The sequence below is a fragment of the Mus caroli genome, unplaced genomic scaffold (assembly GCF_978045245.1).
Source record: "Mus caroli unplaced genomic scaffold, Mus_caroli_1 scaffold_16, whole genome shotgun sequence".
In the NCBI taxonomy this organism is placed as follows: Eukaryota; Metazoa; Chordata; class Mammalia; order Rodentia; family Muridae; genus Mus; species Mus caroli.
Window position 1 is genome coordinate 101122635 of NW_028227271.1, and position 24118 is coordinate 101146752.

Below are 24118 nucleotides of genomic sequence, written 5' to 3' on the forward strand. Positions count from 1 at the left end.
TAGAATGCACTATTTGATTTCTTAAAGCAATCCCAAAAATATTTATAGAAAAGAAATCATAATTGTTTGTAACATTTTTGGGTCTCTCTGGTGTTATAATGTCAATATTATGCAAGTCAGACGTGGAGAGAGAGAGAGTCACGGGCTCCACCTCAGCCGCTTTTCCCATGGCTGCTTTTTAGAGCCTGGTTCTCAGCCAGAGAATTACAGCTCAGCTCCTCTGCCATTCCAGAGTCATGGTGGTTTAATCTCTCCTTTCTTCACTAAGGTGACTTTCAGTCCACGGGGCAAGGCGTGAGGAATTTAAAAGCCAGTGAAGTGAAAAGCACAGCCGAAGAATTATTAAAGAAGTAGAGAAATGCATCCCAGGCTAACAGATTAGAGCTCAAATAGTTTTCTTTTCTTTTCTTTTTTTTATTAGATATTTTCTTTATTTACATTTCAAATGTTATCCCCTTTCTTTGTTTCCCCTCTGAAAATCCTCTATCCCCCCCAACAACCCACCCACTCCCCCTTCCTGGCACAGGCATTCCCCTGTACTGGGGCATAGAAACTTCACAGGACCAAGGGCCTCTCCTCCCATTGATGGCTGACTAGGCCATCCTCTACATATGCAGCTAGAGCCATAAGTCTCACCATGTGTTTTCTTTGGTTGGTTGTTCAATCCCTGGGAGCTCTGAGGGTACTGGTTAGTTCATATTGTTGTTCCTCCTACGGTGCTGTTAACCCCTTCAGCTCCTTGGGTACTTTCTCTAGCTCCTTCATTGGAGACCTTGTGCTCTAATGGATAATGGTGAGAGCATCCACTTCTGTTCAAATGGTTTTCAAACCTAGAGAATTTCCAAGATCTTTTCAACAGCTTAAACATTTGCCCAGCCTTCAACTTCATGAGAAGAATGGTGACAAAAAAGTATATATAATGTTATAAGCCATGTGTGTGCTTATGTGTGTGTGTGCATGGAAGTGCATGTATGCACATGATTACTCATTTTCTCTCTGTGGCAAGAGAAGCCTTGATCTACTTCTATAACAGAAATCCTGAATATAATAATCTGCCCTCAACTACAGCCCTCTTGGTGTTCATTAATTCACTAGACTCAATACAGCATATTTGCTGCTTTGTGCCCTATGGATGACTGTCTGCCAAGTCCTTCTCCTACCCCAAATGGGGTAACCACTGTTGTCTCTACAATTTGACATTTTATTTGTAAAATTACACATTGATGCAACCATGTTCTTTCCAGATCTGACCTCTTTCTCTTAGACTGATGGCCACTTTTGCTTTAGAGCCACTCACACTGTGGCAAATGGCAGGAGCTTCAAGCTTAAGTCTGGGCTGGTCCATGTCTATGCTGTTATGTTGACAGCTGCAATGAATACAGACATAGAGTCCCTTACACAGTGGTGGTTTCAACAGCCAGTTCCAAAACAGCTTCTTAATTTCCGTTTTAATAATTTGTGTTTGTGACTGTTGGCTTAAGGAAAGAAGCATATGAAAATGAAACATGTTATAGTAAATACAAATCATGTATTTCATCAGTCCTATGGATAGGGAAGAATTTAGCAGAGAAAACATTGCCCTCTTTCTTTCTTTCTTTTTTTTTTTTTTTTTTTTGTTAAACTAGGCAAATTTAAATATTTGAGTATTTCAGAAAACTTTCTGAAAATAGCCTAAAGATTAAAAATAGGTAAATCAATGGTGGCGCACACCTTTAATCCCAGCACTTGGGAGGCAGAGGCAGGTGGATTTCTGAGTTTGAGGCCAGCCTGGTCTCCAGAGTGAGTTCCAAGACAGCCAGAGCTATACAGAGAAACCCTGCCTCGAAAAATAAAAATAAAAAAAAAAATTTTTAAAAAAAGGAAAATAGGGTATGCTGTTTGCTTACGAGGTTGTAGGCAAGCATGTTCCGCATTCTCTTCTGTGTGTGTGTGTGTGTGTGCCACATAACTAATAGCTACAGCCAGACTTAGCACATGACACATTGTGGGTCTCAGATAACATTCATGGGTCATGTGTTTCTTTTCTTTTTTGCCAAGTCTGGATCAACCTATTTTATTTTCAATTTTCCTCTTTCAGTATAAGGCAGACTAAAAATTATATAGGTAGAGAATTAAAGACAATGTAGTTTATTTTATTATATATTTTCTTTATTTACATTTCAAATCCTTTTTCCTGGTTTCGCCTCTGAAAACCCCCATCCCCTCCCCCTCCCCTTGCTCACCAACCCACCCACTCCTGCTTCCTGGCCCAGGCATTCCCCTACACTGGGGCATAGAGTCTTCACAGGACCAAGGGCCTCTCCTCCCATTGATGACCGACTAGGCCATCCTCTGTTACATATTTGGCTGGATCCATGTGTACTCCTTGGTTGGTGGTTTAGTCCCTGGGAGCTCTGGGGGTACTGGTTAGTTCATATTGTTGTTCCTCCTTATGGGGCTGCAAACCCCTTCAGCTCCTAGACAACGTAGTTTTTTTGTTTGTTTTGTTTTGTTTTAATTTGTTCTTTGGTTTGGTTTGATTGGCACAATATGTAGCAGTACTAAGTGGTTTGTCATAAGGTAATCACCTGTAAAAATCTGCCCCCGAGGTAGATTGGAGATGACAGGACTGTATGGAAAGGGAAAGCTGCCTCTTGACTACTTAAGGGGGGCTCTACTTGTTTGGGCAAATACACAACTGCAAATGTATTGGGTCTGAGAGGATTTTTTTTAATTAATTGTGGGAAATATAATGGGAACCAAACATTGAACAGTACTATCATTGTATTGTTTACAATGTAATAGCAGGTTTTGTTTTTTTGTTTTTGTTTTTGTTTTTGGTATCATTCATCCTTAATATGAGGCTCCATATTCCTCCTCAGTGCAAGTTATATAAACTCATGGAGAATTCCTTATTCTATCCTTAAGAAGGGGCAACATTGTTTCATCTTTAGAAGGCTTTACCAGCTCGATTTATACACTGGCTGTATGTAGAATATTGCTTGCTGAAAAATGACCACAAAGGTCTGGTGCACTATAAAGTATGCCATCTATCTTTATATAGCATGCAGTCAGCAACTCAACTTCTCTTTGGGCCTCAGCAGCCTCAGGAAGAAGCAAACCAATCCATGATGTACAGAGATCAGTCTGGATAGGACAGGAAGAGCATCTGGAAGTGATGGAGGGCCTGACTCTTTAATGTCTGGCTCTCATGATGAAGGCAAATCATCAAGACACTCTGAACAGAGTAACACAGAGTGAACATGGAATCATCAATTCACCAAGGTCACTGTGTGGACATGTCTTCAGTGCTTCCTATTTTTAAAACTTAAATCTAGGAGCCATGAGGAATACAAGAAATATCTTCAATAAGTTATCTTGACATTAGGTAAGTATAGTGAGAGGATCAGGCTCGGTACATGAACTGTGGGGATGGCCCACGTCACACTACATAGGAGTAGAACTGAACATAGAAAACTGTTCTTTCAATTACCAAGTGATGCAATGTTCAGTGAATGGGCATGCAAGGAGTAGTTCTATTCTATGCATTTAAAAATCAACAAATATCTACTGAGCATTTCCTTTACAGACAAGAAAGGTGTCGTTTGGCAGAGCTCACTGCACATGAGCACTTTGTTTGTTTCTCTTGGAAACAGACTTAAGGAAGTTGATTTCAGTCAAATTATACCGTCTACAGATGGCAAAAGGATCCACAGGCAAAGACAGGACTTGTCTGGCCTCGAAAAACTGGCAATTTATGGAAAGGAAGAAAAAGTATGTGCCAAATCCATCAAATAATAATATTTCTCAGAGCTGTAAGCAAGCCAGTCAAAACAAAAGTGCTAAACACAGCATGGAACATTATTTATACATTTTTAGTATTTAAAGAGAGCATATATACTGTTTAGGTATGATATTTATATATAAAGTTTATTTATATATACATATATAATAACCTATTAATAATACCTATAGGCAAAGCTTATAATTTGCCTCTCCCAACTCTGGAGAAAGCTTCTTCAAAACATATTGTATCTTTCTATACCATTTAAGGGAAAAGAACCTTTACTAGAATGATATGCCATGTTCTAAAGGAACCAGAATTCAGCAAGTATTGCTCACTTTATATTATTGAACAGTCTTTATAATCATGCAGAACAACATGATGTTTAGTTGGAAGATTCTGCTGATCTTCCTGTTCAACAGGAAATAATTGCACAGTAGGGGGATTTTACTTTTTAAACAAACTCTACACCACTACAGTTGAAGCTACACATGGTCATTAGGAGTTGCCAAGAAATCCTGGATATAGATCAAAGAAGTATTAGAGTCACAGTTGAAGCCGATAAACATTAAAGGGTATCCCTTTAAACAATGTCAAAACGAGTAATTTAAAGCTTTAACTTCTCCCTGAAGTGAGTGGGGAAGCCATAGACCTTTCAACGTCAGCTTTTTTGACCGTACAAAGCAAGAAAAGTTTCATAATCTGTCTAATGTCGTGGCTCATGTCCATGTACATCAACAGTCCTGTGTCACCTTGACCTCCTCATATCACAAACATACTTTGACATTGGACTTCAGCATGTTGGAGCAGGCCAGGTGACTCTAGATAGAGCCAATGAGAGATATAAGAAGAGTCATTTGTAAACAATGACACAAAATTGACTTTTGATATTTTTTAAAATACTTTTTGGGTTCCAAGAGGAAATTAAAATTTATGTTCATGACATTAAGGAGCCCATAATGTATAGAAGGTGAAGCAGAGATGTAAAGATATTTCAGGTGTGAGTACCCTTAGTTATTACAGAGGTTTAGGCTAGATAATAATACTGTTAGAATCTCTCCTTGGAAATAATAGTCATAATAAAAGTAATTTGAAAGGGTGAGTGAAGAGGATCCAGATTAAAATAGGTCAAAGAGAGACAGTCTAAGGGTGACAGGATTTTAAAATAATAAATAAATAAATATCAGAGAAATATTAAGGATAAACCAGATAGATAGATAGATAGATAGATAGATAGATAGATAGATAGATAGATAGATAGATAGATAGATAGATAGATCATGGTCAGAGAAATATTAAGGATATCCTAAGTGCAATATTTGTGGTTCAATTAACAGACTTTTAACTTTGAGACTATCAGTATATTCTTATTCATCCAGTTCTAAGTTTCCACACATTTAATTAAATGTTATCAAAAAAAAAAGCATCGACTCACTTTTACTATAGTGGCGTCATGGAACACAGGTCATCCTTCTGACAGTATAGTGGTAGGAGCTGAAGGGTAGTACCACTTTACATAGGAACATCGAGCCTGGGGATAGAGCATCATGTTTTTAATGCTGTGTTTGGCATCCTTTTTCTAACTCCTCTTATCTATGCCTAGCCCAACTTCTATGGCCCTCTAGTCACCTATGCTTTTGACTGTCACATGGTATAGATGACCATATACCAGCAAGTCTACCATGTGGACAATGGACTGAACTCTCCATTAAAATCTTTAGACATTCATTACTGTATCTCAAGACCTTTAACAAACTCTTAAATATTTTATTATTCCAGGATATGTGCTTCTCTCATATACTGCAACAAAAAGCAAGTAGGATGTGCTAAGATGCACAACGCTTTGTGCTGGGCAGAATCCTAGAAGGTGGCTAGGTTTACACAGCAGCTGAGTCAACCCAGTGAAGACCTTAGCAGTGTGGGTGATTAAGTAGTGTCTCAGCTAATTTGTAAGTAGAAGGCTTAGGATGACCCACGAATAATCCAAGTGCCCATGACAGATCATCTATCTACTTAGCTGCCCTGGATCCCAGGTTTGTCCAGGACAAGAACCTGTCCTGATTTACCAAGTGTCCCCATAGCACCTTGATTCAGTAACCCAAACTGAGACTTCTTTGGGGGATTGACAGGGAAGAGACTGATATAAGTTAATTGGTGTGGGATATCTGCAAAAAGTGGATGTTCATGAGCACACCTGGCTATCTGCCTCTGGCCAGAGGCCAATCTCGTCTCAACTATGCAGAAGCCCATGCTAGTTTAGACTAATTCAGCCAGGGTCCCTCAATCACAGAGCACTAGGAGAACTATCTTAGAGTCTTCTGACCTATGGTTGGTGGTTTTAATTTTTTCCTGATCCTCCTCCTCCTCTCCCTCCTCCTCCTCTTCCCCCTCCTCCTCCCTCACTACCACCACCACCACCACCAACAACAACAACAACAACACCTCCTCCTCCTCTTCTTCCCCTTTCTTCCTCTCCTTCCCCATCCTCTATTGAAGTTAATGTGGTTGTGTTCCCAGAGCTGGTTCTAGTTAAAACTTTAACTTTAAACTCCATGTGATGAAGAGCTATAGGTCTATCAGATTCATCGATCGAAGTGCCTTCATGGCTTGGCTTTGGGTCCATGTGACTACTTATCTTTACTACTGAGCCCCTAACTGGTAGTCGAGTGCTTACTAGCATTCCCCAATACTGAGGAGAAGAGCACTGATTTCTTTTCAGAGCAGCAGGCCTCAGGATCCCAGTTTATCTTTGCCAGCAATACTAGCTCACATGCTCACTAGCTCACTGTCATCTTCTAGCCTGGAGCAGCACTTCCTCGATGCTAGGGATGAATGCTACTTGACTTCTGATTGCACAGTTGATCACCCAGAGAGAGTATTCCTTGGTGTCCTGTATGGAGACCATTAGACAGACCAAGAGGTCCCTAGGCCTGGGGAACTTCATCAACCTCAGCTGTAAGTTTCCTCCAGTCCCTAATTCCCCAACATGACTCAAAATGAATCAACAGAGTCTCATCAGATACTTTTGCCTGAAGTCTCTGTTTCTAGTTCTTAAGCCGTATCCTTAGTAGTATTTCCATTATACTTACATGACATAGTTGCACGGACGAGAGCAGTTCATGGTTCAATCAATACCGAAGTGTTTCAGAATATTTCTACCTAATCTTTTAACAAGAATTAAGGTGGGAAGATGTGTATATGGGGTCTGGCATAAGGTTTGGGTCCATTTTCTAAATGAAGCTGCAATGACATATATGCTTCAAGCTGTGTAACAAGTTTGGATTGAACTCAAAGTAAATAGCTTCAAAGAACTGCCAGAATGGTGTTACATAACTTATGTAATAAAGAATTATTGATGTGGAAGTCACTAGGCTCTCAGATAGGAAGAATAGTCTTCTTATCCTTGTGTCTCATCCTCTGGCATTCTGACAAATATCTTTACTTATTTGTTAGGTGAATGAATGAATCAGCATCAAAATCTTGACCTGGGATTTCTCCAGTCCAGTCCCACAACTGTCCCTGCTATTTTGAATGGCCAAGTCTAAGCAGGGTACAGGTTAAACTTGGATTCCCTTACTCTGGGAAGGATCTAAAATGAACTGTTTGGTGGTAGAAGCTGGCATGCAGGACTTTTCTCTGAGGCTGGAATGATATTATTTATAGCTTTATATGGGCCCAATGACGCCAGAACCATAATTTTGTTCCAGATATTAATGCCTCTGAGCATAATGCCTTCCTACATTCAGGTCACTGAACACTGTCCCCTCCCAGTATGCCAGCCACTGGCCAACATTGTACATGGAATGAACTGGCCCCCCAACACTATCACCCTGACACAATCTCTATCTGTGCCACACCTACCTGATAAGTCTACTCAAATATTGACAGGCACAGAAACATAAAAGATTTGTAGATCCCAAATCAAAGTTCTCACTGCCCTTCTGTACATTGAACTTTTGAGATTATGAAAGACTCTGACTGCAGATCCTATAAATACCTGAATCTGTTTTTGAACCCACTCCCTAAATAACAGCTCCCCTAGTAAGATGTGTGAAGCTCTCCTCATTGTGGAAAGTAAATATGATATTAGAAAAATCCTTAGTTTCTTAAGGTCTAAATGTGAAAATTATATTGTGTGCCCCCTTTAAATTTTAGCCTTGCACATGTAGGGAAATGGAAATAATGTCTGACATTTGACTTTCAGATAGGAATGTACTTTGTGTAAACCTTATTAATATCTTGAGTTTAGTGGGAAGAGAATTAGTGTTGCACCATGCCAGAGAATGGTGAAGCTTTGCTTCCCCCAAACAAAATAAGAAAATGAATAGGAACAATCATTGACTGAGGAACATAATCCACTGGAAGAAGATGTACTTAGCATACATGAAGCACTTAGAGAGGAGCTGGTTAATCTGGAAAAGGACCACTTTCATCCCTCTGACCTTTGGCATCGTTTCTCCTCCATCCTTCATTGACCCACTGCTCCTTTGATTTGGGGATAGGGGACATGTTTTTCTTAGCAGTAGTTGTGATAAAAGTATGTGCTGCAGAGAGAACAGGAGCCTAGGGAAGCAAGTGAAAGACAATCGCTTTCATCCTGCGTCAGGCAGTTTGGTCTGACCAGCTTGTTAAGGGTAGAGTCTATGCTTAATAAGTGGTTCTCAATCTTCCTAATGCTTCAGCCATTAAATACAATTCCTCATGTTGTGGTGACCTGCCCCCTCCACCAGCCATAAAATTATTTTTGTTGCTACCTTATAACTGTAATTTTGCTACTGTTATAAATACTAATGAAAATATCTGTGTTTTCCAATGGCCTTAGGTGGTCCCCATGGCCTTAGGTGGGTCATAAGACCCACCAAAGGGGGCACAAACCACAGATTGAGAACACTGGGGTAGACTAAAGCAATGTACCCAAGGTGCCATGCTCAGATGGCCCTGGACAGATAGACAAACTTGTGTATCATAAGACCAGACTTTCTTTGTTGGCTAGGCCAGCATTACATCTTCTGAATGTTTCTAAGTGTGGTTGTCTAGGTCTATAGTCATTACCCTTGGTTACCAAAACTTCCTGTGCAACTGAACTGCTGGTATTGGTTTTATACTAGTATAAATTTAAATTGTATGTCTCTGTTTAGTCTGCATGCTTACTTAGGCCATAGGGCTTGCAGAACCTTGGCCTAAGGCCAGGAGTAGTCACCAGTAACTGGACGTGTATGTACTATTTCTACATCGTTTTTGTGGTCATTTACTGGTTGAAGGCTTTAAACACGTCATTTCTCTCCTGTGTAAAAGATGGGAAAACTGAGGCTCAGAGAATGTAAAAAGCCAAAGCCACTCTACAGGAGACTGTCCTTTGTGGTCGACCCCTTTGCCATTATTGGGCACACAGATTGCTCTAGGCTTTCATACCTAACACCTATCACCTTTATTCTCATCTGCTGCCTCAGGCTACTAGAACCACCTTTTTCTGTGCCTGGAATGCTGATAGTGTGTTTGTATCTTTGGGGTTTTCCTTCACCACCACTAGAGAATTATCAGCATATCTGCCAAGGGGACTGAGCCAGATACTCACCTCTTCAGCCTACCTACTCTACCAAGGGACAATACTTTCACATGCTCTGTTGTTCAGGTGTGTGTGTGTGTGTGTGTGTGTGTGTATGTATGTATGTATGCATGTACAGGCTATGTACAAGTGCATGTATAAGACAGAGGTTAACCTTGTTCAATGCCTTTTCTCTGGCTTTGCTCACTATTTTTGAGACAAGGTTTATCACTGTCTAGGCTAAGTTGGCCAGATAATTCCAGGGGTCTGCTTGTCTTCTCTCTAGCACTGGGACCACAAGTCTGCACTTGCATACCTTTAAAAAATTATTTCTTCTATTTTTTGAGTTATAATATAATTACAACACCCCGTCCTTTTCTTCCCTCCACACTATCCCATATACCCATTCTCAATCTCTTTCAAATTCATGGCCTCTTTGTAATTGTGAGTGCTTGGGGTTTGAGCTTAGTCCCCTAGCTTACACAACAAGTACTTTCCTGTCAACTCAGCTGTCTTTTCAACCTAAAACAGTTTCAACTTTTCCCCTAAAACAGTTTCTAATACCTCATAGCTACATGAGCTTATTTGGGGGGAACTTAATTGAAAAACTTTACACAGTTCCTGAATGGTGTTTAGGTGTAAATCTGATAGAGTTCAACTAAAGCATACCAAGGTAGAAAGAGTTGCTGAATCTGTCGGGGTTGGAGAGAATGGTGGGTGTGCATAACGGACCTGCCATAGCAGGTCCCATCCTTGCCTAAGCAGAGCTCTGTATAACACTTTTTTAAATTCTACACAGTAGGTTTCCACATAAGGTTTCTTTCAAACAAATAATTCAGCAATTTTGCTTTTTAAAGGTGAAAATCAGTGGGCACAGTCATTGCTTTTCCTTCCTGGTCTAAGCACGTCTCCATTGTAGGGAATGCTATTCTCTAGGCACTGCTAGAGACTGATTGTTGTACAAAGATCATTACAAAAGTACATTACTCCACTAAATCTACTCAGGAAATATTTATGAACAATAGGTACATGTTCCATTGTGACAGACATAAAGAATCTCTGGGTGATGCTTTAGGCTTCTCTGCGTGATTCCAATTCTCCCACCTCATGCCCACTGCCACACACTTGTGGTGTGGCTGCCTTCAAAGCAAAGGATGGAACTAATTTGTTCACATTTTAGCTATGAGCCTTTTGGCACTTAGTATTTTCCCGTTATCTCAGGATCCTTAATCAAGAAAGTCGGATATGTAAATTTTCTAGGAGAGCTCCTCTTCCGGGAAGTGGCTGAGTGGGGCCTACACCCACGTGTCTTGTCTAGGAAAGCTAGACATATAGTCTTATAATTTTGCTGCCTTTTGTATGTAAGAGAAAGATGGCTCACTAAAAATCTAGTTTTTTATGGCACCTTAGGTATTTTCTTATAATAGATACAAAGGCAGAAAAGTACTTGAGACAGGAACTCACAAAACACATGGTTATGATAGAGTCAGAGATCAAGATTCTATATGAGGATTTCTTGCTCTTGGTGGACATTGTTGACGTGTTAGGTCAGATAGTCTTTCTGGGGTAGTATATGTTCTGTGTATTATCCCATGTTAGTGACATTATGACTTCTATACACTAGAGACCAGTAATGCTTTCTCATCAGCTCACACCCAAAGTGCCTCCGCACATGCTTAAATGTCTCCAAGCAGGTGGGGCATTAAAAAAAAATCTATTTGAAAACCACTAGTCTAAATACATTGGGTGCATGTTGAACTGACTGTCCCTGGATTGCTACACCCATTGAGATGAAACATGTCTGGGTGCTTTTAAAAGAAAAGCAAATATTAATACACTCAGTCACGGTACCCCCCATTATCTTCTCAATAGTTCATTTGTTCTTTTATTTAACTACATTTTTTTTTCAGCCAGGGGCTAAAACTCCATAAGTTAGCCTTTAAGAGGGTAAAGGTTTCCAGCTAAAAGGATCACATTGAAAAAGGAGATCATGTGAGGTATGCCATCTCAAATGTATGTTTCTAAAGTATGCAAAGTGTTGTGAGTGTTTCCCCCAGCCCCCCCGGGTGGGGGTGCAGAGATTAGAGGGGAAGCTGCTTCTGCTGCAGCAGAGACAATAGCAACACAGCTGGTTCATACAATTAAAGTTGAACCCAGGAATTAGCAACTGATAGTGACTGAAGGATGCTCTTGCATGAAATGTCACAAATCCATGCATATTGCCCATGATATTTAAGGTGTGTGTGACAGTATCCACACAGCATGAAGCACTATCATTTCTCAGGGTGATTCTTAAAGTGCTATCAAAATGTGAATGAGCAGCTTTAGATTTGAAGTCTTTTTGAAGACAGCTTCATTTTTTCCTCTTTTACTTACTCCAGTGATTGGAAGCAATCAGACAAAACTAAAAAGAGAAAAACATTAAAAAAAAAAAAAGATCAAGCCAGATTTTCTTAACCATAAAAGTATTGGGGACATTATAGACTTGTACTAGGTCAAGGAGACACTCAGTTCCAAGTATGCTCTTTAAACAGAGAAAACACATGTGTGTGTGTGTGTGTGTTTTGGTTTTGTTGAGCCAAAAAGAAACACAAGGAACACCATGAACACCTGCTTGCTAACTCGGACCTCAGTCTTAGTCACAAGGAAATTGAATGACTATCACAGAATTTCCAGACTCCATTCCACTGAGCTCTACATGAAATAGCCCATAACCAGGAAATTCCATGTAAAAGCTGGTGTCCTGGGTGGGGCCGTGTTTATATTAAAGGCTACAGGATTTCTCGTCCAAGGCTCCGGTGGAGCTCAATGATTCCTGGTTCTGTCCCAGAGGCACTCATGGGTTACACGGAACAGTAGTAGCTAGCTTTAGGCTGTGCCGCACTAACGGTTATGACTCACCTTTGCTTTGAAACTCGCCATTAAAGGCTGTCAGTCATGCTTGTTCATGTGGAATGCAACAGCTTAAACATCAGTTAACAAATCCCCATGAATGGACAGTCACGTATGAGAGCTCCCAACAAATGCTTCCTGTCACTTGTCCCCTGACAGCCTCAGAATCTAAAGCCTGGTAGGAGCTCACTGACAGACATCCGTGAGCATTTATTAAAAGGAGCGTGGAAGGGAATAATACCTGCAAAGCCAGCTGTTAAAACTAATATAATTGGTGTGAGATTAAATTCCATCACTCGTAAGACTTGCTTTTTGCCAACAGAAAAAAGATCAATCTGCTCTCTTTAAGGTTTTATCCATAGAGAACGCTTCTCATGCTGAGTTGGGACATGCTTTTGAAATGATGACACCACACTGAGTTTTTAGCACTATAAGGCAAACATACAGCTGCCAGGTTGGTCTTTTGGCATATCAAGCTTCTTGTGAGATTTTCTCATTGTTTGAAAATCTCAGTTTGATTATTATACACCACCGCCTCCATAAATACATCCTTGGAGGCAATCAATCCTAGGAGAAAAATATCCTCTTTGTTTTTTTTTTTTTTTTCCAGTGTTGGAAAACAAACCCTTGGATTTGCACATGTTAATCTGGTACTCTACTCTTGAGACAGCACATCAATACTAACAGCACAGAACTTTTTTTTAGTAATTACTACTTTTTTATATTTATTCTATCAAATCTCAAATAATAGCAGGAATATCATATTGGGTACTATAAGTGATATAAAACACTGGTTATATGCAACTAGTGTACCACTTTAATACAAAGGGTTTAAACCTGAATGAACTTTGGTATGTTAGCAGTCCTAAGACAATTCCTCACAGGTCCCAAGGCACAATGCATTTGTAGTGGAAGAAATTGCTATACCATGTGTAGCATAAGCATAGATTGATAGCCTTTATGTGGCAGCTGACTCTGAATCTCAAGTTCGTGTTATAAGGTAAATTATCTGTAGTGTCCCTAACTTGAAATTAACCATGCTTTTCATATGTGTGTGTGTGTGTGTGTGTGTATACAGGTATTAATATGTTCAACAAATATTTTTGATCATTCATTAATTTCTATAGTATTTGTATGTATTATAATGATTCAATGAAAAAACTTATAAAATAAAACCTTGTCAGGGAGCTTTCTTGAGTGAAATCTGGAAAGGTGTGAAGTAGAAGGACAGATGAGAAAGACAACAGCCTGCAAAAAAAAAAAAAGTTAAATCAGGTGGTATTTTAGATTAGGTGTAAAATGCTACAGAAGACTGCCCTTTTTCTCTTCATTGGCTTGTATACAGAAGCTGATCTTGAATATTTTATGTCAATCCCCTGAGGGTTAGATGTTAGAATCTAGTTTAAAATCATAAGACTGAATCTCAACGGTTTTGGTAGGAAGCTTTCGGACAAGACATCTATGTTGGAGGGGAAGTACACACTCAGAGATGTCAATGAGTTATCCAAGATTCAATGTGCTTATCAGCACAGGCAGGACCAAAACGCAGTCTCTACCTGTGTGGAGGTTAGTCTTTGACAGCAAGTGTCAGTGGAATCTGTTTGAAGATCTTGAAACACTGCAAAATAAGAGATGCTGGCTACTTGTCTCACTGCAGAATGACTATGAAGAGAAAGAGTAGAGATGCATGCTTCAGATTCAGACAACGGTGTTAGGAAATCATGTGCTCTACTGTGGAGCAAAATTTTGGCCCTTGACCAGTGAAACCTTGACTTGTACATAAATTGAATGTTGCCATGATTCTTGGAGTTCCACTACCTTATATGACAAAAGGATTAGTTCTAAACTCTAGGTTACAGCAGAATTGAGTCCGCAGTGAGCACTGAACGGCAGACAATAAAAAGTTCAAAGTCATTACTTAAGATCTCACTAGTGTGACTTTGCTGGAACTTCAGCCATCAGTAGGGTGAAGAATCTTTCTACCCACAGGTGTGTGGTGTGAATTAAAAAGTTGAGGGGCCATGACTGACATAGTACTCTGAAAATTGTAAATTGCAAACCACTGTAGCATGTTCAGTTGCCTCTGCCCTTTCTCTAAAAGTGGATTAGAAGAGATAAGCTTGAAGATTTTAAAGATTTCTTAAACATATAGTGTGTTCATGAAGTTAGTCTTTTTAAACTTGGGGAAGAGACCTCAGAGTTCCTATATAGGACCAACTTGGCTGATCTTAGAATAAGGGGTAGTATTTTGAAAATTATTAATTCACAAACCCCAAACCTACAGATAATGAAAAAGTAGAGAAATGCTCTGTAGTCTGCAAGTGTGTGTGTGTTTGTGTGTCTGTCTGTCTGTCTTGTGTCTCTGTGTGTTTCTGTGTCTGTATGTGTCTGTGTGTGTCCATCTGTGTGTATCAGTGTGAATGAATGTGTGCATCTATATATGCACATGTCTATGTCTGTGTGTGCCTGTGTGTCTGATGTGTGTGTGTCTGGTTTGTGTGTGTATATGTGCATGTTCATGTGTTGTGTGTACGCATGTGCACACATGAAAAACTCCAAACACAAGCAAAAGGGCTCCGTTGATAAAAAGCCTTTTCCATCCTCCTCCTGATGCTGAGATCCTTCAGTCATGCAGTGCTTCACTTAGAGATGGAAGCCCACTCGTTATGAGACTCACTTTCCCACTCAATTTATGAGTTGTCTCCCTCAGTACTCAACCTTGACAGCCTCTGTCATCAAATACCAATCAATGTTAATCCATTTTGACATCCTCACCTTTCCACCTGCTGCCCTCTAGTGGAAGTGCTAACAAGTAGCAAAATAGTAACCAACCAAGAACTGACTAGTGCACACAGGTCACCACATGCCAGCACTGGATATCACTGACCATAACTATGCCAGGAATTATCAGGACCACCTCAAGCTGTTTAGACTTCATTGGCACACAATGGACTGGCACCTATCCATGAGCTTCTTTTCAAGCTTCTACCACAAGGTTACACTCTCTATTCTCCCTCTTCCTCCTCTCTACCATCCTCCTCTTTTTCTAACATAAACCCCAAATTCCACTCTCTCTAAATATAAAATAGTTCTTCATCTACCTCCTCATCATTTGGATTTTGGAAAAATTTAAAAGTTGCAGGGTTTCTTTCCTTCCAGGCGCCAAGTAACAAGGTGAAAGGGTATTGATTGGGTATTATCATTGTGAAGTGATGGCATCCTAGGTCCTTTGAGATCCTGGGGTGGTCCTGTCTCATCCAAAAAGCAGTAAAATTAAAGAGCCTTTAAAAGTCACAGAATATCACACAGCAAGTGGAACAGCTGGCACCGCAATGCAACCTGGGTAGATGAAGGCTCTCCTGTATTTCATTAAGGTTCTCATTGTCTGGTCTTCTACTTAGTAATATGAAAATAACTTTCATGGGAAATGAAGTTTGAGCCAACTTAATGGTACTTACTGTATTTGTGGCAAAACCATTCAGCATTCATGTTGCTAATGTTTAACAATTACCCTGTCTCTCTGCAAACCCCAGTCCTCGTTTTAAGACTCCTGGATCCAGAATTGCTTAGCCGAGGAGCTAAGTCGGGTTAGGTAACTTTGGATGGAAGATAAAGATTGTAAAAACTACACAGCTCATGCAGTGGATCCTAGATTTCAGGAGTCAGCTGCTGTCTTCTACAAGCTTTGGGGAAAACTAGTTATTTATTTGATAACCAGCAGAGCAGAACCTTAACTCGAGCACCAATATCAATGCCTACCCTTCTCCTACCCCCAAATCACATGTGATCACCAACAACTTTAAGCTTACCCTTTTTAGTGTGTGATGGTTTTTCATATTCTTCTTTTGTTAGCTTATTTTAGTAAGTTTCCTTAAGGGACACACTAGTGTAAGGTTTCTATTGGCCAATTTTTCTTGAATAACAGCTATGCAGCATTATTCTTAGTAGCATACTCTCACACAACATCTTCAACCTCTTCTTAATATCTTTTAGGTTTATTGATTTTATTTTATAAATCTTTTGCCGGTTCACATGTATGTGAGTGCATGCATGTCTGGTGTTGATGGAGGTCAGAAGAGGGTGTCAGATTTGCAACTGGAGTTTCAGATGGTTGTGAGTCACAGTGTGGGTTCTGGGAACTGAACCCAGGTCCTCTGCAAGTGTAACAAGCGCTCTCACCTGCTGAGCCGACTCTCTAGCCCCAATCTCTTCAACTGTTTAACTATAATACAGGGAGGAGCATAGCTCTGTGATGACACTTCTCAATGGAGACTGAAGGATTTCTTTTGAAATTTGGATCGGCTCTGTCTCCCTACATGGCTGGTAAAGTAAGGAAAGAAAACTATCTTGAAGTTGGATTTCTCGTCACTTCTAAGCTTTGGGTTTTGTTTGCTTGTTTGCTTGTTTGTTTGTTTGTTTGTTTGTTTTCAAGACAGGGTTTGTCTGTGAAGCCCTGGCTGTCCTGGAACTCACTTAGTAGACCAGGCTGGCCATGAACTCAGAAATCCACCTTCCTCTGCCTCCCAAGTGCTGGGATTAAAGGTGTGCACCACCACACCCCGCTACTTCTAAACTTTGTTATCTGCTAGGTAAATAAATTTCCAGGTTTCCAGGGCAACTGTTAAACCTGTGTTAGTTTACACATGTGACATACAGACCAGACTCATCCAAAGCCTGCAAAAGCCCTTCCTACTCCACATGATCTGTGTTTCGTGCAACAGTTGAGGTTCCAGGAGAATTAATAAATCAAGAATTAATGAATCTGCTTTCCCACTGTCCTGCCCACTGGTGCTTTTCCTTGCCTCCTGGCTCTCAGCTTCAAGGATTCCTTCTATCTCCTCCTCAATTTTTCTCCTTTACTTTTCTAACTCATAAACAGTCTGTCAACAATGCTAAGATGCCACCACAACTAAAAGGATTCACAATTAAGCCTGTAATTGAATAAATAGGTCCATATAAATACTGGGGTTGTATCTTATTTTTACATGTATTTGAGTTTGAACGTTCTAGTGGCTGGCAGCTGAGATTCAGGTGCCTGTTTCAGGGCTGGAGAGATGGCTCAGTGGTTAAGAGCACTGAGTATTCTTCCACAGGTCCTGAGTTTAATTCCCAGCAACCACATGGTTGCTCACAACCATCTGTAATGGGATCGATGTCCTCTTCTGGTGTGTCTGTAGATAGCAACAGTGTACTCACATATATAAAATAAATAAATAAATCAGGTACCTGCTTCATATCCTTTCAATCTCTTCCTATAGCAAGCACTGAAGGTTTCATAAGGTGTACAAAGAATTGCTACCTACTTTCTGATGTTGTTTTTAGTCTGTTTCTGTTTTCATAGTTTCTTTGCTTTTAAATTATACTTAAATAGTATGTACTATTCCCCTGCTTATGAACCCTTTTGAAGTTTGGAAATAGCAAAGAATACATGTATCTTTATGTTTTGAAAATGAAATTCTGAATAAATACCAAAAAGTGTAATTTATTTGAAGAAACCTAAAAAGAAAAAATAAAAGGTGGAGGTAAACTCATAGGTCTGAGAGAGACATTTTCTAATGTACTATCAGTGATGCTAACCTAATGAGAGTCACAGGTGGTTGTATAGTGTGCAGGCAGTACAGCTGATAGTGGTCAGGACATAGGCTGGATTCCATGCTGACCCTGCTGACCTCACAGAAGTGACTTCATTGCTCTATGCCTCTGTTTCCTCATTTATAAAAGGGGATAATTATATACTTAATACAAAGGGTTATTGAGAGGATTGAGACATATAAAAAACATTCAAAAGGCCTGTATAAACATAAGCTGTTATCACATATAGAAGAAAACAAAAGTCAGAGTTTTTAGGCACCTTGGAACATGGTTTCATTCTCTTTCCTCCTTAGACTTCTCTGACTATGCTGGCCCTTACAACCCACTCCTGTGTCCTAGCTCACCCTTCAAACTTTCAAAGAGTCCATGCAAGTATTTAGAAGGAAAGGATACATATGTGTCAGGCTTTGTGATGGTTAATAATACTTTCCAACTAAAGTATCCATGTCCAATGATAATGGGCTTTATGGCAAGAGAAAGCACCTTTTTTCTAACACTATATTTAAATGGGTGATTTTTTTTTGTTTTAAAGTTAGAAATGTACCCTACATAATTAATAGCTGTTAAGTGCTGAGAGCAGAAGAATCAGTCTTCTCTACAGACAAGTCCCCAATGGGTTGCCCAACCCCAAGCAGTCATCCCTAGACACATGTATACATGAACAAAAATACATTAACCCAGCATGTTATTTACATATGTATGTGTGTCTGATTGTGACAATAATAATTAAAGACTAAGAGGCCATGAATTTGAGGAGTTGGGAGAAAGTGGGGAGACTTGGAGGAAGGAAAGGCAGAAATTATGTGACTACAGTAATGGTATATGAAATTCTCAAAATATAAATGTAAAGATTTTTTAATTAAAAGAGAAATTGACCCTATAATTAAAAAAAGAACCACTGGGCTTGGGTAGAAAGGACAAACACTCTGGAGATTTCATACCTCCTTTTAGGCAAGAGGTTACACTTGAACAACACTTGTCTTCATACGTTTAGGGGCACAGTACCCTCATTTTGCAGAGGTAATGCCCATGAAAAGCAACAGGAAACAGAGTTATCCTTCAAGAAAGTAGTGCGTTTGTAATATCTTTCCAGACTCTCTACTCTTTACCATTCCTCCCCAGGGCCCCACTGACCTCAAAGGTCCCCTCTTGCCAGGTCATAGAGGACATCTGAACTAGAGGACTGGGTCTCCAGCCAAAGCTAGTAAAGGTAAAGAATGCTTGGCTAAAAAAAGCCCAAACACGTGGCACTGAGCATAGCAGAGGCAGCTTTTGTTTTTGCTTGTTTGGTTGGTTGATTTTTAGAGAAATGGTATACATAACATGGTAGTTTTAAGGGTCAAAATATTGAATTGTCACATACATGAGATCAGTCATTCCTAAACACTGAGCACAAGCGTCCTATACACCAAAAGGAGGGTGTGTAACTTTGTCTTATTTTTTTTTTCTTATTGAGTTTTTTATAAGCTTATGAGTGTCTTTTAAACAAAGAATCACCTTTGTTTAAACTACAGTAGACTGAAAAATATGAATGTATATTTCAGAACAAGCAAACAAGAAAGTATAAAGAAAAAACATTTGAAGGATTATACTTTCTGAAGACTACGTTGAGAAACTATAGAAAAAAATGGGAATTGAAAAGGGTTCATTTTCTCAACCAAACACCTACCACTGGAGAGTGAATGAGCTAAATACAAGGACAGAGTGGGGGGGGGTGAGAGGGAGGGAGGAAGGAAGGGAGGGACATAAATAGATAAATAATAGGTAAGTAGAATGATAGATCACTTCTGCATATTTCTGGCTTGACTCTGTTTTGATTATTCCTTGACAAACCAGAGGGGATCTGATTTCTAATCCAGAACTCCCAAGACCAAAGAGCTAGGGAAAGGCAAGGCAGTGGCTGTAGTTTGACCTTAGTGGTCTAAACTCTTTCTTCTTCCCTGGAAACTGTGCAAACATGGCCGTTTTATCTTCTGTGTCATCTCCAAACTCCTTTTTGCTCCTTTTGCTTTTGTATGAGAATTTTAACTTTGGGGATGTCTTTCCAGTGCTTCTTGTATTATGTTTTTATGAAACTAGGATGTGACTTTAGTCTCAGACATCCTTTCCTTGGCACAAAGGGTCCACACACAAAAGAGGATAAGATGCTTGCCCCAAAGCCTGAACCCTGTTCTCTGCTCACTGTTGTGTCTTCTCCTCACCAACCCTCTATACTTTGTAGACATCTTTTATTCCTGCCAGCCACCTACCTGTCTTTGGCAGAGGGGACAGAGTCTAGGAGACTGGGATCCTTAGTGGAAAATGTGGATTGATAAGACTGTGATGATTTGATTTTTTGCTTTGACACTTGTTTCAGAAAGAAAAGAATGCCTTGAATGAGATTAGACTGGAGCAGATCCTGAAGGTGCCAGGGATGTTTCTGTGAGTGCATTTGTCAGCTGTGGGTCTGCCAGGGGCAGGTGACTATAAGAAGTGCCTGTGGTTTTTGCAGTAGAATTTTGAGACTTGGGATTTCAGATTTTCTCAAAACGTAATGTTCATGGGTCTGATAAAATAAACTGGAATTTGTGAACTTGTATCCTTCACGACAGAATTAACATAGTATGTCCTTTTAAAAATTATTTCATACAAAAACAGTTTCAAAGAATTTTACAACATACCCTGAAGGGCTATGACCAAGAGTCTCTTGTGTTCTGTAATTAATTTCTAGATTTTTTTCCTTTAACCATATTTAACTTCATGATTATTCAGGTCACAATAATGCATTTCATTCACAGCATATCTTAAGAGATGACATCACCTGCTTCACTGAAAGTGAGGGACATTACAGGTCAGTGCTTCTCTAAACAATTATTCACTAACCCATCCGTGGAAGGACAGGAAGGGCATTTCCTGTAAAGGGTTGTTCTCAGTGGAGCTATGTGGCTCTCATTGACCTGTTGCTTCCTTTCCAGACACACAGGAACAGTCTAACAATTCATTGTAAAAAACATTTCTCAGAGTTTAGGTTAAAGTCATAAGTTTAAGAACTGACCTTTTAAGTCAGTTCGAACAGTGATGTATGTCTAACCATTGGTCCTCTAACAGTGAGCAGAAACCATCAATTTATCAGCCTGTCGATATTGTCAGCATCTGGAATGAAATGCATCAGATCTTGAATAGTGGGACATGCCATTAGCTCTTCAAATGTGCTCCACAAGAATTTTATCTTGGCTTATTATTCTGTCTTAGCCTCATGTGATTGTCTTCAGCAAGAAGAGGTTTCTGTAATAGTTTCTGTTTCCGGGGTTGGGAGATGACTCAGTAGTTAGAAGTATTTACTATTCTAGAGAACCCGGGTTCAGTTCCCACAACCACATTGGGTGGCTCACAACTGCCTGTAACTCCAGTTCCAGGAGAGCCTGGCTTTCAACGGCACCTGCACTCACATGGTACACATAAACCTGTATAGGCACATACAGAAAAACAATAAAGTACATAAGAAATCTACTTTAAAACATTTTCTTGTTAGCCTTTTCCCCCTGTTTTGAATAGTTTTATTTTCATATAATTTAGAGGTTTTATGAGAAGAGATTAAATTTATCTCAGCTGATAACTTAGGCCTTTTAAATAGAAAGTCTTTGAAAAATGGGTTGAGCCAGATTTTATTTTAACAATAGCCTATAAAGCATGTGTATGGGGTGTGTGTGAGAGAGGGAGAGAGACATCAGTATTAACTTGGTCTTTGTCTATCCAGTACACACTGAATATCTAAAATGTCATTTGTATAATATGTAGACTGAGGTAGCACCCATTTGTAAGACTGAAGGTAGAAACCAATCTTTGGGCTATATTTGGAATAAATAACAAGCCTTAAAACTTGCAATCTGGATCTAACTTAGATAAGCAAATTTCTTTCATTTGCTATCATTACTTGGCAAGATCCACCAAACGAGGCCATTGGGTTCAAGTGGAGAAGGGTGATAATGGTGAGTCAGAGCCAGAGAAGGCCAGATGGTGGATGAGAAAACACTTGTGCATGGCTCTGGGACCAAGTCAAAAGGAGGTAATTGGGAAGTTAGACATCACTAATGATGTGATTCTCCTGACCACAAATGTTACTTGGAAACATGCTCCCTTGCCTGCTGGCATCAGCCTAGCTTCACTAAAGTAAGGCTGGAGGTGGACACTGGAAAGGTGAGAAAAGAGGCAAAGCCCTCTTCACCCTTGCTTTCAGCTGAGCCAGTGCTGTGTGGATCCACTATTCTGCTCTGAACTCATGCCAAGCCCTTAGAGTAAAAGCTACAGACAAGTTTTACTTGTAAGCTTGAGGGTTTCAAATAATGAAAACCTATTCCAGAACAGTCTATCTGTAGACATTTAGAGACCTAAGATTAAAGTTAGAAACAAGGAGAGGAATTTCTGTGGAGAAGAGTGTTTAAAATTGGTATTTTCTAACCAGCTACAAGAGATGAATTTTAGATTTTTTTTCCTCTCAGTGGGCTTTCTTGTGGCACAGGGAAGGCTACAATGTCAGTGGCATGATAGAGATACAAATTAAGATTCTGGAAATCATTTGCTATTCAAGAGCTATTGTCTTTCCAAAAATGAACATAGACCTTCTGGGCTTTTTTTTTTTTAATCACATATCCAGACTGCAAATAAAGAATGATAAATAGAGTTCTATTATAATAGATGATTCCATCAATTTTGTATTTGAATTCTGCTGAGACAAATGTAACCATAGACCAGCATAAAAAGAGTTAATTATGACACTAAGCAGTATTACTTATACCTATATATAGACTCATACTTATTGGTATTCTAGAGGGTGACTGCTAACAAAACTGCAGACACAGAATCATGGTATGTGTGACCAGATCTGCTGTGGCCATCCATAGCAAAAGGAAAATGAGCACTCCTCTTTCTTTCCTATTGGATTTCTTTATCCAGCTCTATGGGTTCCAGAACTGGGGTTGCTTTTCCTGATGTGAGCCTAGCAACTTGCTTTTCAGTTCTGCCCAGGAAAATGCTAGCAGGCAAGAATGCTCTGTTGGCCACTCACCTCAGAGTTCCTCAAAGGGGGCACCATGAGAAAGCATTCCACATTAAGCAAATGTGCATTTCTGCAATCGTGATGAAAAACACTTGAATCCAACCTTCTACCCTCTGCTCCAGCTGATAGAAAAGAATGCAGGGAACTCTGGGAGTTTAAGTGGCTTTGGCAGGAGAGGAAACAGCTGTGATGTTGTCAAGGGTTGTCTGTGGGAGCCGTACCAGCTGCTGACAGTATCAAGAGTGCCCTGAAATAGGGAAGGCGCCTCTGGTTAAAGCAGCTAGGTCCAGGAAGTGAACTCTTGACCCCATGTGAGGCATCCAGCTTTCATGGACTCCGTCCTGTCATTCTTCAGAATGGATATCTCTTTTAGAACCAGAGGATGGAATGTTTAAATTTTGAACTGTTTGACTTCTAAAACAGAAATGTGTTTACATAGATGCAACCAGAAAGAGTGGGAGGTAAAGAAAGGAGCTTCGAAATCATGGCAAGGAATGTTCCAGTATATCTTAGATATGCTCCAGAGTTAGCCATGAGAAGGTTGTTTTTCTGTACCAAAGGTTTTCAGAGCTCTTTGAAGCTCCTTATCCCATTACTATGCCCTGTGCTCATCCATCCAATTCAGTACCCTCCCACTATCTCTTGTCTGGCCTCTCCTCTGCAGCTTCTTCACCAGGCCTGCCCTTGCCAAAATAACTCTGCACCTTGACCTATGCCATCTACTTCAAGACCTATTCAATCTTAGCTGCTGGCTGAGCAGAATCAAGTGACCTCATTTATTTTGAGGTATGATGACCTGGGAATTCTGAATATGATAGTTCTCTCAAGAGTGAGCACATTTTAATAGAAAATCATTCTTCATCCAAATGAATGCATCTCTAATAGTAAAATTTATTTTCTCTATAAACTAGAGCCTCTTCCCTAGCTTCATTTGCTTCTCATGCTATTCTCTATCTCTATCTATCTATCTGTCTGTCTGTCTGTCTGTCTGTCTGTGTCTGCCTGCCTGTCTGTCTGTCTCCTCCCACACATGCACACAGGAAAGCCTAGTGACATGGTTAAAAAGAAACTACTTAATCTAATTAGAAAAGGGTGATAGCTGTCCCTTAAGAGCCACAGTAAAAAAGAAACCATTTCCATGAGTCTCTATAGAAGATTAACCCATTGCCCAATGGAAATCCTAGCTTCTATCATCCAGATTTTATCATAAATTTGTGGTTTTGAAGTAATCCATGATAAGGATTTAAAATGCTCATTAATTATGCAAGCATTATGGATACCAAATAATAGA

At 39.8% G+C, this 24118-nt stretch overlaps 1 protein-coding gene across 6 annotated transcripts in view; it reads left to right on the forward strand.

Annotated features, from left to right (window-relative positions):
- Positions 1-24118, forward strand: part of Ghr (growth hormone receptor) — a 275056-nt gene that overhangs the window by 125069 nt on the left and 125869 nt on the right. The gene's annotated exons all lie outside the window — the stretch shown is intronic.